Source organism: Peromyscus californicus, unplaced genomic scaffold, assembly GCF_007827085.1.
Source record: "Peromyscus californicus insignis strain IS unplaced genomic scaffold, ASM782708v3 Scaffold_6__1_contigs__length_162567912, whole genome shotgun sequence".
NCBI lineage: Eukaryota > Metazoa > Chordata > Mammalia > Rodentia > Cricetidae > Peromyscus > Peromyscus californicus.
In genome coordinates, this window is record NW_026294584.1 from 120,284,101 (window position 1) to 120,292,864 (window position 8,764).

General features: G+C 36.9%; 1 non-coding gene across 1 annotated transcript; it reads left to right on the forward strand.

Moving 5' to 3' along the window:
• The first annotated feature begins 988 nt into the window (after positions 1–988).
• Positions 989–1,094, forward strand: LOC128100270 (U6 spliceosomal RNA). The gene has a single exon (XR_008214771.1). It is a non-coding gene; the product is annotated as a U6 spliceosomal RNA (small nuclear RNA).
• Positions 1,095–8,764: the final 7,670 nt, after the last annotated feature.

Here is an 8,764-nt window from a genome sequence, read left to right on the forward strand (position 1 = left end):
TGGTCCTCATGTCTTAAATACTTTTCTGCTTTCTGCCATCACTTTCTGGGATTAAAGGCATGAGTCATCATGCCTGACTGTTTCCAGTGTGGCTTTGAACTCAGTGTGGCTTTGAACTCACAGAGATCCGGATGGATCTCTGCCTTCGGAATGCTAGGATTAAAGGTGTGTGTGTCACCATTTTCTGGCCTCTGTATCTAGTGACTGTTCTGTTCTCTGACCCCAGATAAGTTTATTAGGGTGCACAATATTTTGGGGAGCACACTATCACCACAATAGCTGGCAAAAATTTGCTCAAACATAGTCACAGCATCCAATTTGTATAAGAAGAAGAAAGGGTACCTAAATGTACATCAGGTAAACAATGGGATTTTGTTGATAACACATCAGCTCATTGAATGCAATACTGTTGAAACTTAACAAGTGATATATGGATACAATCAACAACACAGACACGCCTTGAAACCCAGAATTTGGATAAAATAACTACAATATAATACAATACAATGTTTGGTGTATTACATTTAGATGAAGTTAACTAGGAAGGACATGACAGATAATTTCTTTTATAGTAGTTCAGAAAAATAGTTACCTTTATTAAAAGAAAAACTAATAAAATATAGTGTAGTGGCCTATGAGATGGCTCAGTGGATAAAGGTAATTAATGTGTAGGACAGGTGACCTCAGTTTGATCCCTGGCACCCACCTAAGGTAGGGATTGAACATGAGCAATCAGGTTAGGGGAGGCACTGAGGGAGACCGCTGGGGGTGGCATCTCAGGATCTGGTAGAAGCCTGTTACGAGGGCATCTCTCAGGAGTCAATGGGGAGAACCCCAGCTTAGACTCCTAGCAATAGCAATTAAGTGGCCTGAACTGGCCATCTCCTGTGACCAGATTGATGCACCTGGCCCAATAGTCATCAGAGAGTCCCTATTCAGCTACTAATGGAATCAGATGCAGAGACCCACAGCCAAACACTGTGATGGAGTACTCACTTCAGCAGCGCATATACTAAAATTTGAACAATACAGAGAAGATTAGCATGGCCCCGTGCAAGGATGACATGCAAATTAGTGAAACATTTCATATTTTTCAGGAGTCCAGTCAACAAGAGAAAGGAGGGATTATATGAGCAAGAGATATCCAGACCATGATTGGAAAAAGTACAGAGACAACTAGCCAAACTAGTGGAAACATGTGAATTGTGAACCAATAGCTGAGGAGCCCCATAGTACTACTAGACTAGGCCCTCTGGATAAGTGAGACAGTTGATTAGCATGAACTGTTTAGGAGGCTCCCAGGCAGTGAGACCGGGACCTGTCCTTAGGGCATGAGCCAGCTTTTTGGAACCTAGTGCCTATGCTGAGACACTTTGCTCAGCCTTGGTGCAGGCTCTGCTGACTCCCCAGGGGAGACCTTGACTTGGAGAAGGTGGGAATGGGGGGTAGGTTTAGGGGAAAGGCTGGGGGTGGGAGGAGGGAGGATGGGGGTATCCGTGGTTGATATGTAAAACGAATAGAAAATATCTTAATAAAAAACAAAACAAAACACTGTGGTGGAGTTTGGGTAATCCTGTAAAGGAGGAGGAGAAAGGAGTGTAGGAACCAGAGGGGTCAAGGACACCACAGGAAGACTCACACAATCAACTAACTTGGGCTCATAGGGACTTGCAGTAACTGAATAGACAACCAGATAGCCTGAATGGGACAGACATAGGCACTCTGCATATATGTTACAGTAGTGTAGCTCCATCCTCTTGTAGGAGTCCTAACAGCAGGAAAAGGGGTTGTCTTCCACACTTTTAATGGCTTTTGGGACCCTAATCCTGTAGCACAAATCTTAAAAGGTCTTAATAAAATCAAACCTGAATCCAAGTATTCGGGTGAATGTTGGAAGATCAGAGAAGCAGAACAAACCACAGCCACCTCACCTTGCCAGTTCCTCAGCTGATCTTGTTTCCTCAGACTGGAAACCTCTGTGTCCTCATCCCAATGGATCTCAGTTGAACTGCTGCTCAAAAGCCTATAAGCTTAACCAGGCTCTAGTTTCTGGTTTTCACACCTTATATACCTTTCTACTTCTGGCCATCACTTCCTGGGATTAAAGGCATGTGTCACCATGCCTGGCTGTTTCCAGTGTGGCTTTGAACTCACAGAGATCCACATGAATCTCTGCCTCCAGAATGCTAGGATTAAAAGTGTGTGTGCCACCATTTTTTGGCCTCTATGTCTATCTAGTGTCTGTTCTGTTCTCTGACCCCAGATAAGTTTATTAAGGTGCACAATATATTGGGGGACACAATATCACCATATAATCATCATACTGGGTTGCCTTGCCCAGCCTTAATACATGGAGAGGTGCTTAGTCTTACTTCAACTTGATATACTGTGTTTTTATTGATATTCATGGGAGACCTGCCCTTTCCTGAATGGAAACAGACAAGGAGGTTGGTTGGGGGTTGGGAATGAGGAGGATAAAGGAGAATGGCAGAGGAGGATTTAGGGGGAGGTTGTGTCCAGGATGTAAAGTAAATAGATGAACATAAATAAATAAATAAACAAATAAATAAATGAATGAATAAAAAGTGAAAGTGAGAAGCAGTTCCACCAAGTCTCCACACATGTGCTGTGAGACACAAGTCTCCCATCCAAATAAACACACACAAAATAATGAAGTGTAAGGACTCTTATGATCTGTCATGATTGCTTGTGAATAAATTATATTTTATTATGAAAGTTGTGTTTCTTTTTGAGTGAGTACTGCATATTTATCACACACTATTAGTATAACATTAAAGATTATTATCATTAAGTTGTAGCTATATTGTATATGCATCTATGATCTGTTGAGTGAGTGGCATGGTGTGGTACTATGGGATAACTGAGTAGAGTATAATAGTTCCTAAGAACTTATTAATTTTTGTTTATTAATCACATTTAATATTTTGGAGGGGACATTGGAGAAGGAAATGATTCCTTTCACTTCAGAATTGTATTTCACCTTGATGCCTGATATCAGGTTGATTTTTATAACTTATTTTTTAATAACTTCCAGTTAAAATTATATGTTTTAAAGTATATATAGTATGCACACATACTGTATATAGGTATGCATATACTGTAATGTTCTGATAAGAGTAGCCATTTTTTTCCTTCAGTTCTTTGTGGTGAGAATCTAAAATTCTTTCTTGCATTTTGAAACATACAACACATTAGTATATCTTAGTCATCCTCCCAGCAGCATCATAGAAGAACTGATTTATATATATATAGCTGTGGTTCAGTGCTATGGGCTAAACTTTGTTTGTCCCTCTCTCCCCACACCCTTCTCCACTACTTCTAGTACCTAGCATTCTACTGGCAACTTCTTTAAGTGCAAATATTTCAGATTCATATGTAAAAGAAGTCATGGAATACTTCTCCTTCATTACCTGGTTCTTTTTGCTTACCCCAGTAGCTTCCAGTTTCATCCCTGCTGTCACAGATGGTAGGGTTGTATCTTTCTTAAACATGATTATTATTTAATTGAGTGCTTTGTGGCATTTTTTTATGTTCACGGAATATTGGTTACACAGCCATGTCACCAAACCATGTGTGTAAGAATGATTTGTTCAGGAGAAATGGCTCTGTGTTTATGAATACCCACTGGGTACTCTTGAACTATCTGTAACACCAGTAACTCCAGTTCCAAGGAAAACATTGCCCCCTTCTGGCCTCCACATGCACTGTACCCATGAGAAACACAAAAATACATGCAGGTACACATTAATAGACATAAAATCTAAAAGAATAAATCTTTTAAATGAGAAAGATTTGCTCTAAGTCACATTTCAGTGCATTTCTTAATTAAAAAAAATTTAGGGATAGTCAAAAATGTATACAAACATGCACACGCATATATGTATATATGTATACATACACATACACACACACACACACACACATACACACACACATGCCTTCTCTTATAAATGAATTCCATACTGTTCACAAGATACATGGATAAAGAAAAATGACCTACATGGCTTAGCAAAAAAAAACAAAACCAGATAATGAAATTTATAAAACTTAAAATTGTAAAAATACTGTAAAATTTTCAATAATAACTTAGATTTCAACATAAAATTTAATTATGCAGAAGATAATTAAAAACAACAACAACTCACAACAGATAGAAAACTGTGATGAGATCTAAGGTGCATAATAATCCAGTTTCTAAATGTAAAAAATAATGTTATGTATATGCTTAACAATAAACATAGTCATATAAAGTTTTAGCATAACCTTTTACCCTTGAAAATAAAGTAAAATATAATCTACGTATACACGTGCACTATGTAGTTCATTTATATTTGTACTGGAAACACAAGCCATCAAGCACAAAACCAGAATGGTGGTAAATCTTTAACCTAGGATTTTCAATATTTAACATGCAGAAAAAAATATAAATAGAGCTGGTCAGCAGCACAAATTGGAAAACTTTAACAGTGTCTTTGACAGAGCAAGGTAACAAAAATTGGTCTGTGTAATATATTAATAGGGTTTATTTTATGTGTGATTGTATTTCAAATCCTAAATCCTATGTAAGCAGTGCTCCTTCTTTTCAAGAGCCAATGGAACATTTACAATGATTGCTCATATATCAAGCTATAAAGAAAACACCAATAAATCCCCAAAAGGAGAAATAAATCCAGCCACATTCACTGCAGTTTATTACTGTACAGCTAAAAACTAATAACAAAAGTTATATCTTAACTTGATTTATTTTAAGATATGTACCTTCAAAGCAATTTCCGGAATACAGAACATGCTCTCAGTTCTCTAGATTATAGTTACTGCCGGATCAAAATATGAATTTCGAAAAAATTACCTAACAAACATTCAAGAGGTGGAAAATAGTGATTCATCACTTGCATTAATAATTAGACACCTTTCTTTACCCAGCTGGACATTTGCTTTGACCAAGAGCTGATTCTACCCCTAATGTGAACTTCTTTTGTAATCCAAATAAAGAAGAAATCTAAATTATATGATTAGAGTAACTAATAGTGATGGGTCTTCTACCAAATTCTAACTTCAGTTAAAAACATATCTTTTTTAATTCCAAAACTGAAAATAATTTCATTGCTGAGAGCTGAAGAGTATTACCATTCAAGATCTTTTTTCAACTTTCAGGGGTCTACAATGAAGGATGGAGTCAGGTTTATTTACGACTCACTGTTTCTAGTATAGCCTGAAAGGAATGAAGAAGACCTCTGTTTACTCCTTGTCTTTAGTTTAAAATACTTTATGTGATCTCCATCAATGGTGAACAGTCTAGGCTTTATTTCTAATTTGAAGACAATGATGTAAATAAATAGATAGCTTATCCAAGCAGTTACTAACTCAACTGTGTAAAGAGAGGGAATTTGCGAGGATATTTTGAATTCTGAAGATGTGATATCTTGCAAGTGCAGTGATGGCCTGCTTGTAGCAAAGGGAGAAAATCTGTGCTGCATGTTACATGGATGGGAATTGGAGAAGAGGAATGAACATCTCATCATTATCTAACAGAGAAGCATTCAGATTATGAGAAGGCTTGTGTTCTTTTTACATGGCTGATTTTCTTGTCCTTACTTTGGTTTGTGAGTGATATAGAAGTTAAAAAACAAAGTATAGCATGTGTCCATGAAAACAGAAAATCAAAATACTGACATATATAAACCAAATAGAAAAGACTTGATCTGAAGTTCAAGAAAATGAAACCTCCTGATTTTTTTGAGTTGATCTTGTATCCTGCTATGTTGCTGAAGGTGTTTATAAGCTGTATCAGTTCCTTGGTGGAATCTTTGGGGTCGCTCAAGTATAGTCACCTTGTTTATCTAAGGAATAGATTAATCAAGATTCCAGAATCTTCCAAGCTGAACCTGATATAAGAGAACATACTTTTACTCTAATCTATATTGTAAAAGTATAAAATCTATTATCGAGAAAGTACTCCATTAAAGAAAATCTAAAAAGTAAATAATAGACGTTTAAAAGGAACAAGAGTCCCACAAGTTTTCAAGAACTACTGAGAAAAGTATCTCTACTGTTTAAGGCATAGTTGATGGTGTTATATTATGGTCATCATATCAAACTAATAATCCCTTTAATGAAATACAAAAACTAAAGTGTCTGAAATAATAAAAGATGGTCAGTGGAAATTTAAAAAAAAAAAAAAAGAAAATGAAACCTCCTGGCAATGAGCAGAAGAAATGAACAGGAGCTTCAGATAAAAGTAGATCTCCTTTGAATATCAGGTAGTATTTTCAGCTTTGAGATAGGACAAGTGTGGAGGTTTAAATGAGAAAGGTCCCTAGTGGGTAGAACTAGTAAGAATCAGGAAGTTTGGCCTTAGAGGAGATGTGCTACTTGGGGCTAGCTTTACTATTTCAAAATACCATTCCTGGTGTGTTTCTCTCTGTTGCCTAGTGGTTGTGCATCAAGTTGCTAGCTCTCAGCTTTTCCTTGACTCCTTCATTGTAGACTCTCGCACTCTGAAACCATAAGCTAAATGAAATACTTTCTTTTATAAATGGCCTTGACCAGAGTTTCATTGTTTTACAGAATGTTCCTTACTTTAACTTGGGTTGGTGGATTCCTTATGATCCAAGTCACATTTTACACTTTTAATGGAACGATAAGTAAAGGATGCCTGGTGAGTGCAGGTTCTCTCTCTTTTTCCATCACTGGCAACATTTACCTCCTGTCTTGGTTAGAATGAAGGAAAGTGTCCCAAACTTCTCATCTTTTGTTATCAATTTATCTTTGTGATTCTTGCATCTTCTGTGCAGAGATATTGAAACTGTGTAAACATCCTCTCCTTAATTAAAATAGTTTCCATCATTTGAGCATCCACTGACAAGCCTTGCTTGTAAATATTATTAGTATGGTAGTTACCCAAAAGTGACCTTCAATTTTATCATCCATTCTGTATTTATTGGTTGTAACTTCACTGTATATTATCTGTTTCACCAATTACTACTTATTTACTTAGTTTTTCATTTCCTTAAATAGGTCTAATTGAGGTAAATAGAGATGTTAAAAATACTTATACTTCCAATTATTACTCTGGTATATTAGGATCAATCCATGTGAGTCTATTAAATGGGTAACAGAATTTATTAAGTTATAAACTGAGGAAATACACTCACCAATACAGAATGGAGTAGACCAATGAAGTCCTATGATCTGACCGGGGAGTGAATCCACCTTGCAGGCAGGAGCAGGGAGAAGAAGCATGTGACCCTTCTCCCTTCCCTTATAAGATGTCATGTACAATGGGCAGGAAGCACCAACTCCTTCAGGCCCAAGGTCATGGGTGGAGCAAATACCACTGCACTGGTATGTTTATCAATATCTTTACATCTTCCAACCTCCTTTCAGTAGATCCTAATGCAAGCACTTGTACCTGTTGTTAGCCTTGTTCCCCTATAATTGACACATCAAGCCCTTTCCTATTTCCTTTGCTGAACCACCAGCTGTGTAGTCTGCCCATTCATAGTTCAATGATCATTAGAGGCATAGCAAGGTTGATCTTGATTTAGAAGTACCTCCTCTGTGCTTTCTCCGTCAGACCTGCCTCTTGATACTGAAAGTAAGTGATTGCCCAAAGATTTAGGCATCACTTCCTCTCACCATAAAACTATTTTTTTTCTTGTAAAATGAACTACTGTCGTGATACTGACCATGGCCTACACTCAGACTAAAAAGTATATTAAAAAAAGAAAACTTACAATAAGTCCTTTCTTTCTAATTGTCAATTCCCTATAGAAGCTCACTATATTTTCTCAGTTTCTGGAGTCTTCACATAATTATTTATATTTTGTTTACAGTTCAGGATTAGTAAGAGAATTTGCCATAACCTAAAACATTCAAATAAAAAGCCTATAAACAAACAACAGAGAAATGTAATGGGTTATCCAGCCTGAAATGAAAACAAAGTTAATGTCCTTAGGCTTCTTCTCTACTAAACAAATGCCAGAAAAACAATATGTTGACATTCAGAATTTTTAAAGTATAGCAATAAACCTAAAACCACACAACCATCTACAATGACTTTTCTGGGCAGCACTGACAACAAATGACAACATGAATATTGAATTATACTTTCTATGTTAAATATCAGTATCCTCAAAGCCCCAATCTAAAGACATGGGTATGTGTAGCTATTACTCCTCATCAATGAAGCTTCCATTTGCATATGATGGAGGCTACCACAGAAATATACAACCGATCAAAGGCAGAGAACTAGTGACTGAGGGGTTCCCAGCCACAAACTGATATACATTCAACATAGCCCCCACACTTAAAGTTCAGGGAACTTTATTGAAGAGGGATGAGGAAGACTGTAAAAGCCAGAGAAACAAGATGGTATGTCTGCTGAGATATAGTTTCTTCTAGATATGACATTGATACTTCACCCATGAGATCTTAATATGGTCACCTAAACAAGAGTAGTATAATGATTACACCAGTTAGCATGCCAATGTGGTTGGAGAAAATAGCCTAAGGCTCTACCTACTCTACCTATAGATGAAGAGATATAGGAAATCAGTCTCTATTGAGAGAGGGAGAATCAGTCTTCTGTGCCTTCCATAGGTTATCCAATTGCAAATAGTCAGCCTGAAGAATATATACATACAAGCAACATTAAGTGGAGTTAGTAAATGTGTGTGTAATGTAGCACAAATCTTAAAAGGTCTTATTAATAAAAACAAACCCAGAGCCAGGTATTGGGGTG